Here is an 8,517-nt window from a genome sequence, read left to right on the forward strand (position 1 = left end):
GGTAAGTGGACAGTTGCAGAGGACACATGCAAAAATCACCTTGGAGTTAGTGGGATTTCAAGAGGCCATGGGGTCTGCTCCCCACCCCGGGTCCCACCTGGGCCAGGCAGGGACAGCCACCTCAGCACTGGGAGCATCGCCAGCAGATTCGGCCTCCTAGAGCAGCCCCTGGGCAGCTAGAAAACCCTTTCTCAGTGAGCATGCCATGGGCTGGTGTGCAGGGAGGCGACGGACCTCCCGACAGGCCCCAATGTGTGATATCCATCCTCACCCCAAGATGGTCATTGTGACTCTGTTTACCCAATGAGTTGCTTAAAAGATTCAGAAATATGGAGACCATACTTCAGATCTTCTGGGTCCCTCACTGGCTCTGTGTCCTTTTGGAAACTGGAGTTTCGGGGACCCTGCCCAGGTGCTGGGAGAACCAGAATCGAGAACTGCATCCCTGCGCCTCCTCCACCCCCCACCCCGATGGAAGTCACCTTGTCGCATATGCTCTCACCCTGGCAGGGAGCCTTGGCGGAACCTTCCCCTTCTGACTGCTCAGGTCCAAGGGCTGGAGCCCCCCGCGAGCCCGCACCGGCACCCCATGCTGCAGCCCCCCAGGCCCCCCCCCCGGCCTCACTGACACCCCCTCCTTCCCAGGGCAGGAGGCACAGCCACGGCAACCCCGGGACAGCAGCCCCAGGACCCTCCGTCCTGCAGGACGTGGAAGGAACCCCCGCCCTGGGGGCCCGGGCCCGCTCCACCCCTCCTGCCTCCCCTGCTCCCCCACCCCGCGACCCCCCACCCCTCTCCTGTTTCCACATAAAGGGTTTCTGCAATCCCTGGTGACTCTGCCTGTCTGTGGGGTCCCTCAGGTGGGCAAGCCAGGGCAGGAAGGGTGCGAGGACCCAGTGACGTCCTGGCAGTCCAACGGGCATGAGGGTGCGGGCGGGGGAGGAGGGGGTCCTGCGACTCTGCCCGGGGATCCTGTGGGGGATTTCTGCGGGACTGAGGCCCACGAAGCTCAGGTTCTGGGTGGTCCTGTGTTTGGGGGAGAGGGGTTTATAGATGGCAGGTTCAGACCAGAGGTGGGGACACATACAGGTGGGGATCACCTGGGCTCCCAGTTCCCCACTGGCTGGAAGCGTGGCAGGGGTGAGGGTGCAGGCAGGAGGCCAGGCTTCCACGGGCACCCCAGGATGAGGGCAGCAGGACACTGGGACCCCAGCTGGGGTGCGACTCGGCTCCTGCCCCCTCCCTCCACGCCTGGGGAGGGTCCACTGCGGGAAGAACTTGCTTTCATATTCTGGTGCGAACACTGCAGTTTCCCCAAATCACCCTACAGCATTGCAGTGAATAGCCTGACCCACAGCCAGCAGAGGTCTCCCCTGTGGTGGGAGGGGTGAGCCGGGCCAACCCCCCTGCAGGCAGGAGGTGCGGGGAGCTCCCTCCATGAAGGGTCAGTGCGGCTTCCCAGGTCACGGGTGTCCCCGGGCCTCTCCCAGGCACAGCTGGCCCCAAAGGCAGGAAACACCGGGCAGGGGGGTCCCTGCTGCAAAGCAAGACCTCTGCCAGTCTGGGGGGGGGCGGTGCCTGCGGGCCTGGCCTTGCCAGCCTTGGCATTGCATGTCTGGTTTTCGGTAAGGACAACATTCCTTACCCCACTTCCCTGCAAAGGCATGAGGCCATCCAGCCGGGTACACCCCAGGGGAGGACCCATGGAGGCAGCCCCATCCGTGGTCCCCTGTCCTGGGATGCCAGGGCCTAGTACCATTTGTCTACCTGGTGCTGACCTGCCCTTAAGTAGCTGGTCCCTTCTCACATAGCCAGAGAAGGGGCTCCAGGCAGCCGGAGCCGGGGCTCAGGATCCTTAATGGTCTGGGGCTGAGACTCAGGGTGGGGGTGCTAGGGTCAGACAGGTGACAATCCTAGGCAGATGTGCCCCAGGAGGCCTCCCTCCAGCTGGAGAGTGAGCCGGCAGAGCTGGACGGGGGTCCTGGTGCCCAGCTCCTGGGCTTCTACAGAGCCTGTTTTCGGGGTCCAGCTCCCCAGTGGGGAGACAGCAGAGACCCTGGTAGAGTCGCCTTCCTGCCTGGAAACCACAGCCCAGGCCCTGCCCTGGGACCGTCCCCTCCCAATGACCCCAGCCCTGCCTGAAGGCTGTCCAGATGTCCGCTCTGTGCTGGACAGTGGCTTGTGGGGAGGCCTGGACCCGGGACGTCCTGGAGTCCCAGCGAGGACAGTCACTGGCCAGATGGGGTGGGAACCAGCGGGGTCTTCACAGAATCTGCTTCACATGGAGGCCCAGAAATACCTCCCCCCCCCCAGCCCCCAGCAGATGCTCTGCACGCTGGGGCCGCTTCTGCTTGACCTCTGCAAGGGCTGGTCAGAGCAGAGTCCGCCACTTACGCCCAGCCTGAGCACTGACGTCCATGCTCTGGAAAATTCTGTCACTGCCGTGAGCCCCATCTCTCAAGTCCAGCCAAACAATCCGGATTCTTTTCTCAATCTTTTGTTGAGGTGAAATTCACGTAACAAAAAATGAACCATTTAAAGTGAACAATTCAGTGGCACCTGGGCCGTTCACAATGTTGTGCAGGCACCACCTCTCTCTGGTCATGAAATGTGTTCCTCCCCCCAGAGGAGACCCCATCCCTCTTCCCCCACCCCCGATCTGCGTTCTGCCTGCAGATTTGCCAGTTCCTGACTTTCGTAGGCGAGGAATCATGCCCTGGGCACCTCCTGTGTCTGGCTTCTCTCACTTAGCGTGCTGTTCTGTTTCCGAGGACCCCCCCCATGCAGTGGCGGGCCTCCCCACTTCTGCCCGTGGCGGGCCTCCGTCGCCTCCTTGTCTGGTGCACGGCGGGCGCCCCCCTGCACGAGCCGAGCGCGCTGCTGAAAGCATTGATCCCAGCAGACCATTCATACCAGCTCCCTCTGGGGACTCACATCTGGGGGCCGCCCGCCGCGTCCCCTGGCTCGCGGCACTTCCTCCATCAGCTAGGCCAGCTGTGTCCGGGGGAGTCCTCACCGTGCAGCCCCCGCTGCTGTCCCCACAACCTCACGTCTGCCTCCTGTGTCCACGTACATGCCTGTGCACACACTGGGCCCACCTGGATGGGCAGGAATGGCTCCAACTCGGGGGACGGGGGGCCTGACGGGCTCTCATCCGTTCACGTCTCTCCGCCAGGAACCGCACACACGGACAGGTGCTGCTCCTTGATGGATGCGAAGGGCATCACACGCAGCATTGTTAGAGTACCAGTGACAGGAAGCGTCCGACCGTGGGCAGTGCACACGCAGGGCAGATTCCACGGCAGCAAATCCCTCTTCCTGCCACATAACAGTAATGTAGGGGTCATTGGCATGTGAGGAGCCACGAAAGGGGACACACAGAACGCCCGGCCCTCCTCAGGAGCAGAGGGAAGACCTCCCAGAGAAGGAAGCTCTGAGCTTGTGACCACATGGGTGGACACTCCCCCAGAAAGGGGAAGGAGGCCCAATGATCAAGTGTTCAAAGAAGGTTCTGGGGCCTAGAGGAGGTAGAATCACCCAGGCTTGGAAGTAAGAAATGTGTAGCCACAGGAATGTTCCAGAGCCTCTCCCCACATGCACAGGCACACACACACACGTGCACGCACACACGTATACACAGACACGCATGCACACATGCATGCATACAGATGCATATACACACACATGTACAGACCTCTGCACATACAGATACATACGTGTGCACAGACACATACATGCACACAGAAAGATGCACAAGCAGACATGCAGATACCTGTGCTCACAAAGATGCACGTTCACGCACACGTGTGCACATGAGCATGCAGACACACGCATGCACATGAGTGCACGGACACACGTGTGCACAGACACACATCCATGTGCACGCGTGCGCGTGAGCGCACAGACACACATGCGCACAGACGCACATCCATGTACACGCGTGCGCGTGAGTGTGTGGACACACGTGCGCACAGATGCACAGACACATGCACAAGAGCAGGACGATGCCACTTGCACTTTGGTGGAAATTTCTGGGAGCAGAATGGAGAAGGAACGAGGGACAGGGAACACAGAGACCCCTCGGGGGTTTCAGTCTGGGGACTTTTCCACTGGAACAAGGGAAGGGAAGGCAGCACCAGAGGGAGGAGGTGGCTGTGGGACGTGCGGGGTGGGGGCTAGCTGTCCAGGCTGTGTGGGTGGCAGATGAAAGTGCACAGAGGGTCAGTGGGGTCTCGCAGGGTCTGACCAGGAGCACTGATGGGACCACGGAAGCAGGAGCCAAGGTACACTTGAGGGGGAGATCAATCCAGCCTGCGAGGGGTGAGGGAGCCGCAGTGGGTGCTGCGGGCAGCCCGGAGGGGTATTGGAGCAGGCTGGATGCTTTGCCTGGAGTCCAGGAGGTCTGGGGGGAACATCAGCCCCAAGGTGAGAGTGAGGGGGGCCAGGGCAGGTCCGGGGCTCCCGGGGCGGGTGCTGTGAGAGGCTGGGAGGGCACACAGGAGGCCACCCTCTCATCTCCCAGGCTCCTAACTCAGAGATGTGCCGCTTCCTGCTCTGGTAACACTCCCCCTTCCAGACAGGGATTCTCGGAAGGAGCCAAACCCAAGGGCTAGTTATACATAATGAAGAGCATCCATTCACAGGATCCAGACAAAACGATTTAATCACCACCTAAACTGCAAAGCCCAGGGGCCTTTGTGAAGGTGACAGAGGGCAGGATCCTGTCTCCAGTGCAGCCCAGAGCCAGGGATGCACAGGCAGCCGGGGGGCCAGGAGCAGAAGGGGGGGGTCCCCGGGCGTGCTTCTGGCCCTGCTGGCCACGGGGCTGAGCCTGTGCCTCATGCTGTGTGGACTCCTGCCCACCCAGAAGAGGCGAGAGCCCTGTGGGGTGGAGCACATGTGTGTCCCAAGCTCCCAGCCCCCAGCGGTCTGTGACCAGAGTCCCTGCTCTTGTGTCTCGGGCAACTTCCGAGCAGAGGAGGGATATGAGTGTAGGCTCACTCCCTGTGGCAGGGTGGGGCGTCCTCCTGCCCTCAGGGATGGGGGACTCTACCCTGTGTTCATCTCCCACTGAGAGCTACGTACCCCCTCCTCCAGCTTTTAGAAAACTGGTACATAAAGCGCAGGACAGGGAACATGCCGATCCCCGAGAAGAGGACCCGCCGGCTGCACCCCTTCGTGTCAGTGGTCTGCCGTCTGGGCAAGCTGGGATCCTGGATGGGCCTCCAGGGCGCCTGAGTGCAGGCTTCCGCCCCGACCCCGGGTTCCCGTGGGGTGGCCCCGGTCAGTGGCTCTGCTTCAAGGCTCCTGATGGCTCCCGGTGGCCTCACTCCCGCCCCCTCAGGGCTGGCGCTCCTGGGAAGGCCAATGGCCTGTCATTTCCATGTAGGAACAGAGAAGGATTTTGCTCGCGGCTGTAGGGTCAGTGGGTGAGACAGGTGGGAGCCAAGCAGATGGAGGTTTGAGAGGTTTATATATTCGGGAGACCCATTTGAAGAACACAAAGATTGGAGACCCCACCTTGCCAGGGCCGGTCCCAGGACCTTGACAGCACCAGGAAGAGAAGTGCATGAAGCTCATCAGCGGGAAATGGCCCCAGGTCCTGCTGCCTGGCCTCTTTTCCCGCTGGTGCTACCAGGGGACACAGGAAGGAGGCTTGTGGGGTCCATGGGAGGCTGGGTCCTGGGAGCCTTGTCTGGTCAGCAACGGGGAGGATGGACCAGGAGGTTGGAGGTCTTCTAGGGGCTGGCAGAGACCCCAGGCTGGGCTGTGTGGGGTCCAATTCAGGACATCAGATCCTGACCAGCCCCCTCCACCTGCCACAAGTTTGCATGGGATGGACCATGCAAACTTGTGGCGGCCCCCTGGCTCCAGGGCCTGGGCTCTGGGACAGGTCTCCAGGGGCCGGGCAGGCAGGGTTGAAGGGCATGGATAGGAACAGGTGGAGGGAGGGCCATCCCGGAATGAGGGGGGCACCCTGAGGGTGGAGTGGGGAAGGTCTGGGCTTGTGTTGGGAGCACAGGCCCACTGCTTGTACTCCAGGAAGCCTGTCGGATATGCACGGTACAAAATGCCCCCAGATGAAGGGCTTTCCCTGGCACCTTCAGCCCCGGTGAGTGGCCCGTGCACATTCTCTCTCTAAGCAGATGGTGGTGTGGTCCTGAGCCTCAGGTCACCTGCAGCTGAGGGACACGGTATCTTCATCAGCTTCCTGCCAGGGAAGCTGCACCCATCACGTACTCTGGGAGCAGAATGGACAGAACCCACTCACAGATGGCGATGCTCATCAGAGCGTCCAGCTCTGTCTGAGTCTGCGGGGCCAGCCAAGAGCTGGAAGCTGGGCATAGCCTCTGGGGGTGCCAGTCTCCTGCCAGTCCCCAGCCCCACTGCTCTGAGCCCTGCCTGTGGGGATTTTGTCCACCATCTGCTGTTACCATTCCTGCTGCCCAGCGCCATGTCCACTCAGGGGCGTGCCCAGCCCCCCACTTCGGAGACCCTCTGCCCTTTCCTCCTGCAGTCAGCCATTGGTGTGACTGTGCTCTAGCCTAGGGACTCTGAACAGGGCCCCCAGGGGACACCGGGCAATGTCTGGAGACCCCTGTGGCTGTCATGATGAGGGAGGCAGATGTGGAGGCCAGGGATGTCCCTCAGCATCTTGCAGAGCACAGGATGGCCTTCACCGCCAAATGTCCTCCTGCCCGGGTTGAGGACCCCTGCTGGAGAGCTTATCAAACCAGAAGCCCCATCAGAGCCGCATCTTGATTTTGAGACTATGACACTCAGACAAACATGCTTTTAAATTTCTCCCAAAGCTGGGGCACCTGGGCAGCTCAGTCGGTGAAGCGTCTGCCTTCAGCTCAGGTCATGATCCCAGGGTCCTGGGATTGAGCCCCATGTCGTGCTCCCCGCTCAGCGGGGAGTCTGCTTCTCCCTCTGCCCCTCCCCCACTCATGCTCTCTCTCAAATAAATAAATAAAATCTTTAAAAAAACTCTCCCAAAGTTCCCCAGCGCTTCCACTCCAGAATGCACCATGGACCATGTCCACAGCCTCCGTCCCGTCAGCAGCCCCTGCCCACTGCCCATGTGCACCGACACCCCGTGCACCCACCCTCAGCCCCGATCCAGGCTCTGTGCCCACAAGTCCCAAGCTAGTCAGGGCCTGGGCTGGAACAGGGAGATACAACAGAGAGACCCCCACTGGGTGCCCACATGATGACCACAGACCCTCCCTCTCAGAATGTCTGGGTGCGGGACACCCCAGCCCTGGGCATGACCCTGAGGACAATCTGGAGGCCCCTGCCCAAGAGAGGGCCCCCGACGTGGGCTGGCTGGCCTGCCTTGACGTCGAAGACCCACCTTTACCGTCTGGCCCGCACCTTGCGTGAGAACCCGGAGGCCCTGGAGAGCCTTGCAGGACCTTGTGGAGAGCAAAGAAATAAAGCGGACAGATCTCCTTGGTAATGAGCACGGGTCTGCTCCCCTCTCCCATCTTGGAACCAGGGGTCAACCCGGGAGCTCTCAGTAGAGAGCCCCCAGGATGCCACCCACCAGCCACCAGCTCCCGTCCTCCTGCAGCCAACGCCAGGCTCCTAGGGCTACTCCATGGCTGTGGGGCATGGAGACATTGGCCACTGCAGAGGTTTCCAAAGCCGAAACCCAGCGGGACAGTGACACCTTGACCTTTCTCCTGGAAAACATGAGGCTTCCCCGGGGCAACCCCTCCCCCACCCAGGTCCCCAGAAGGACCAACTGAAAGATCCACTCCCAGGAGGCCCTAGGGGAGTCAGATCCACACACACGGGGAGCAGGAGTGGGGTCCCGGGGGCTGGGAATAGGGCTTAGGGGACGGAGTCCAGTGTGGGAAGATGACCATGTTCTGGGGACAGACAGAGGGACGGTGCCCAACAGTGTGAACGCACGGACGCCCCTGAGCTGTGCAGCTAAAAGCGGGTAAGAGGGTAAATTTTATGTCCTATGTATTTTCCCACAATAAACAATTTTCAAAAAATATTTCACCCAAGCATGATGGGTCTGTCCCTGCCACAGCGGACTGAAAAGTTCTCCAGGAGATTTCAATGAACCCTCAAGTTTCCTAAATAATGGGGACCATCAGGGTTCCTCCCTTTTGTTCACAGAGAAGGTGAAGGGGATCACATCTGCATTTGAATCTGTTATCCAGTAGCTGAGCGGGTGGCAGCAGCGGGAGAGGGAGACCAGCCCTAATCGCTTGCCCACTAGACGAAACTCCGAGTGGCCCACAACCACGGGGATGCTGCTGGGAACCCACAGAGAGAAGGTGATTTAAGAGGTCATTCCTGGTGAAGTTGTCAAGGTCGTTTGGACACACTTTGGTGACCCAGGATTCCCAATGGGGGTGCTGCCTGGGTCCCTGATGCCAAAAGGCACAGAGCTGGGGAGCACAGAGGAGGCGGGGCTGTGGGGAGATGAGCAGGTTCAGCTTCCTCAGAAGAAGTGTTCCTGACGCCGGTGGCCAGCCCGCACCCACCCGGCCCCGG

This window comes from Callorhinus ursinus, unplaced genomic scaffold, assembly GCF_003265705.2.
Source record: "Callorhinus ursinus isolate GAN/ISIS: 27379988/994484 unplaced genomic scaffold, GSC_fseal_2.0 scaffold126, whole genome shotgun sequence".
Classification (NCBI taxonomy): Eukaryota; Metazoa; Chordata; class Mammalia; order Carnivora; family Otariidae; genus Callorhinus; species Callorhinus ursinus.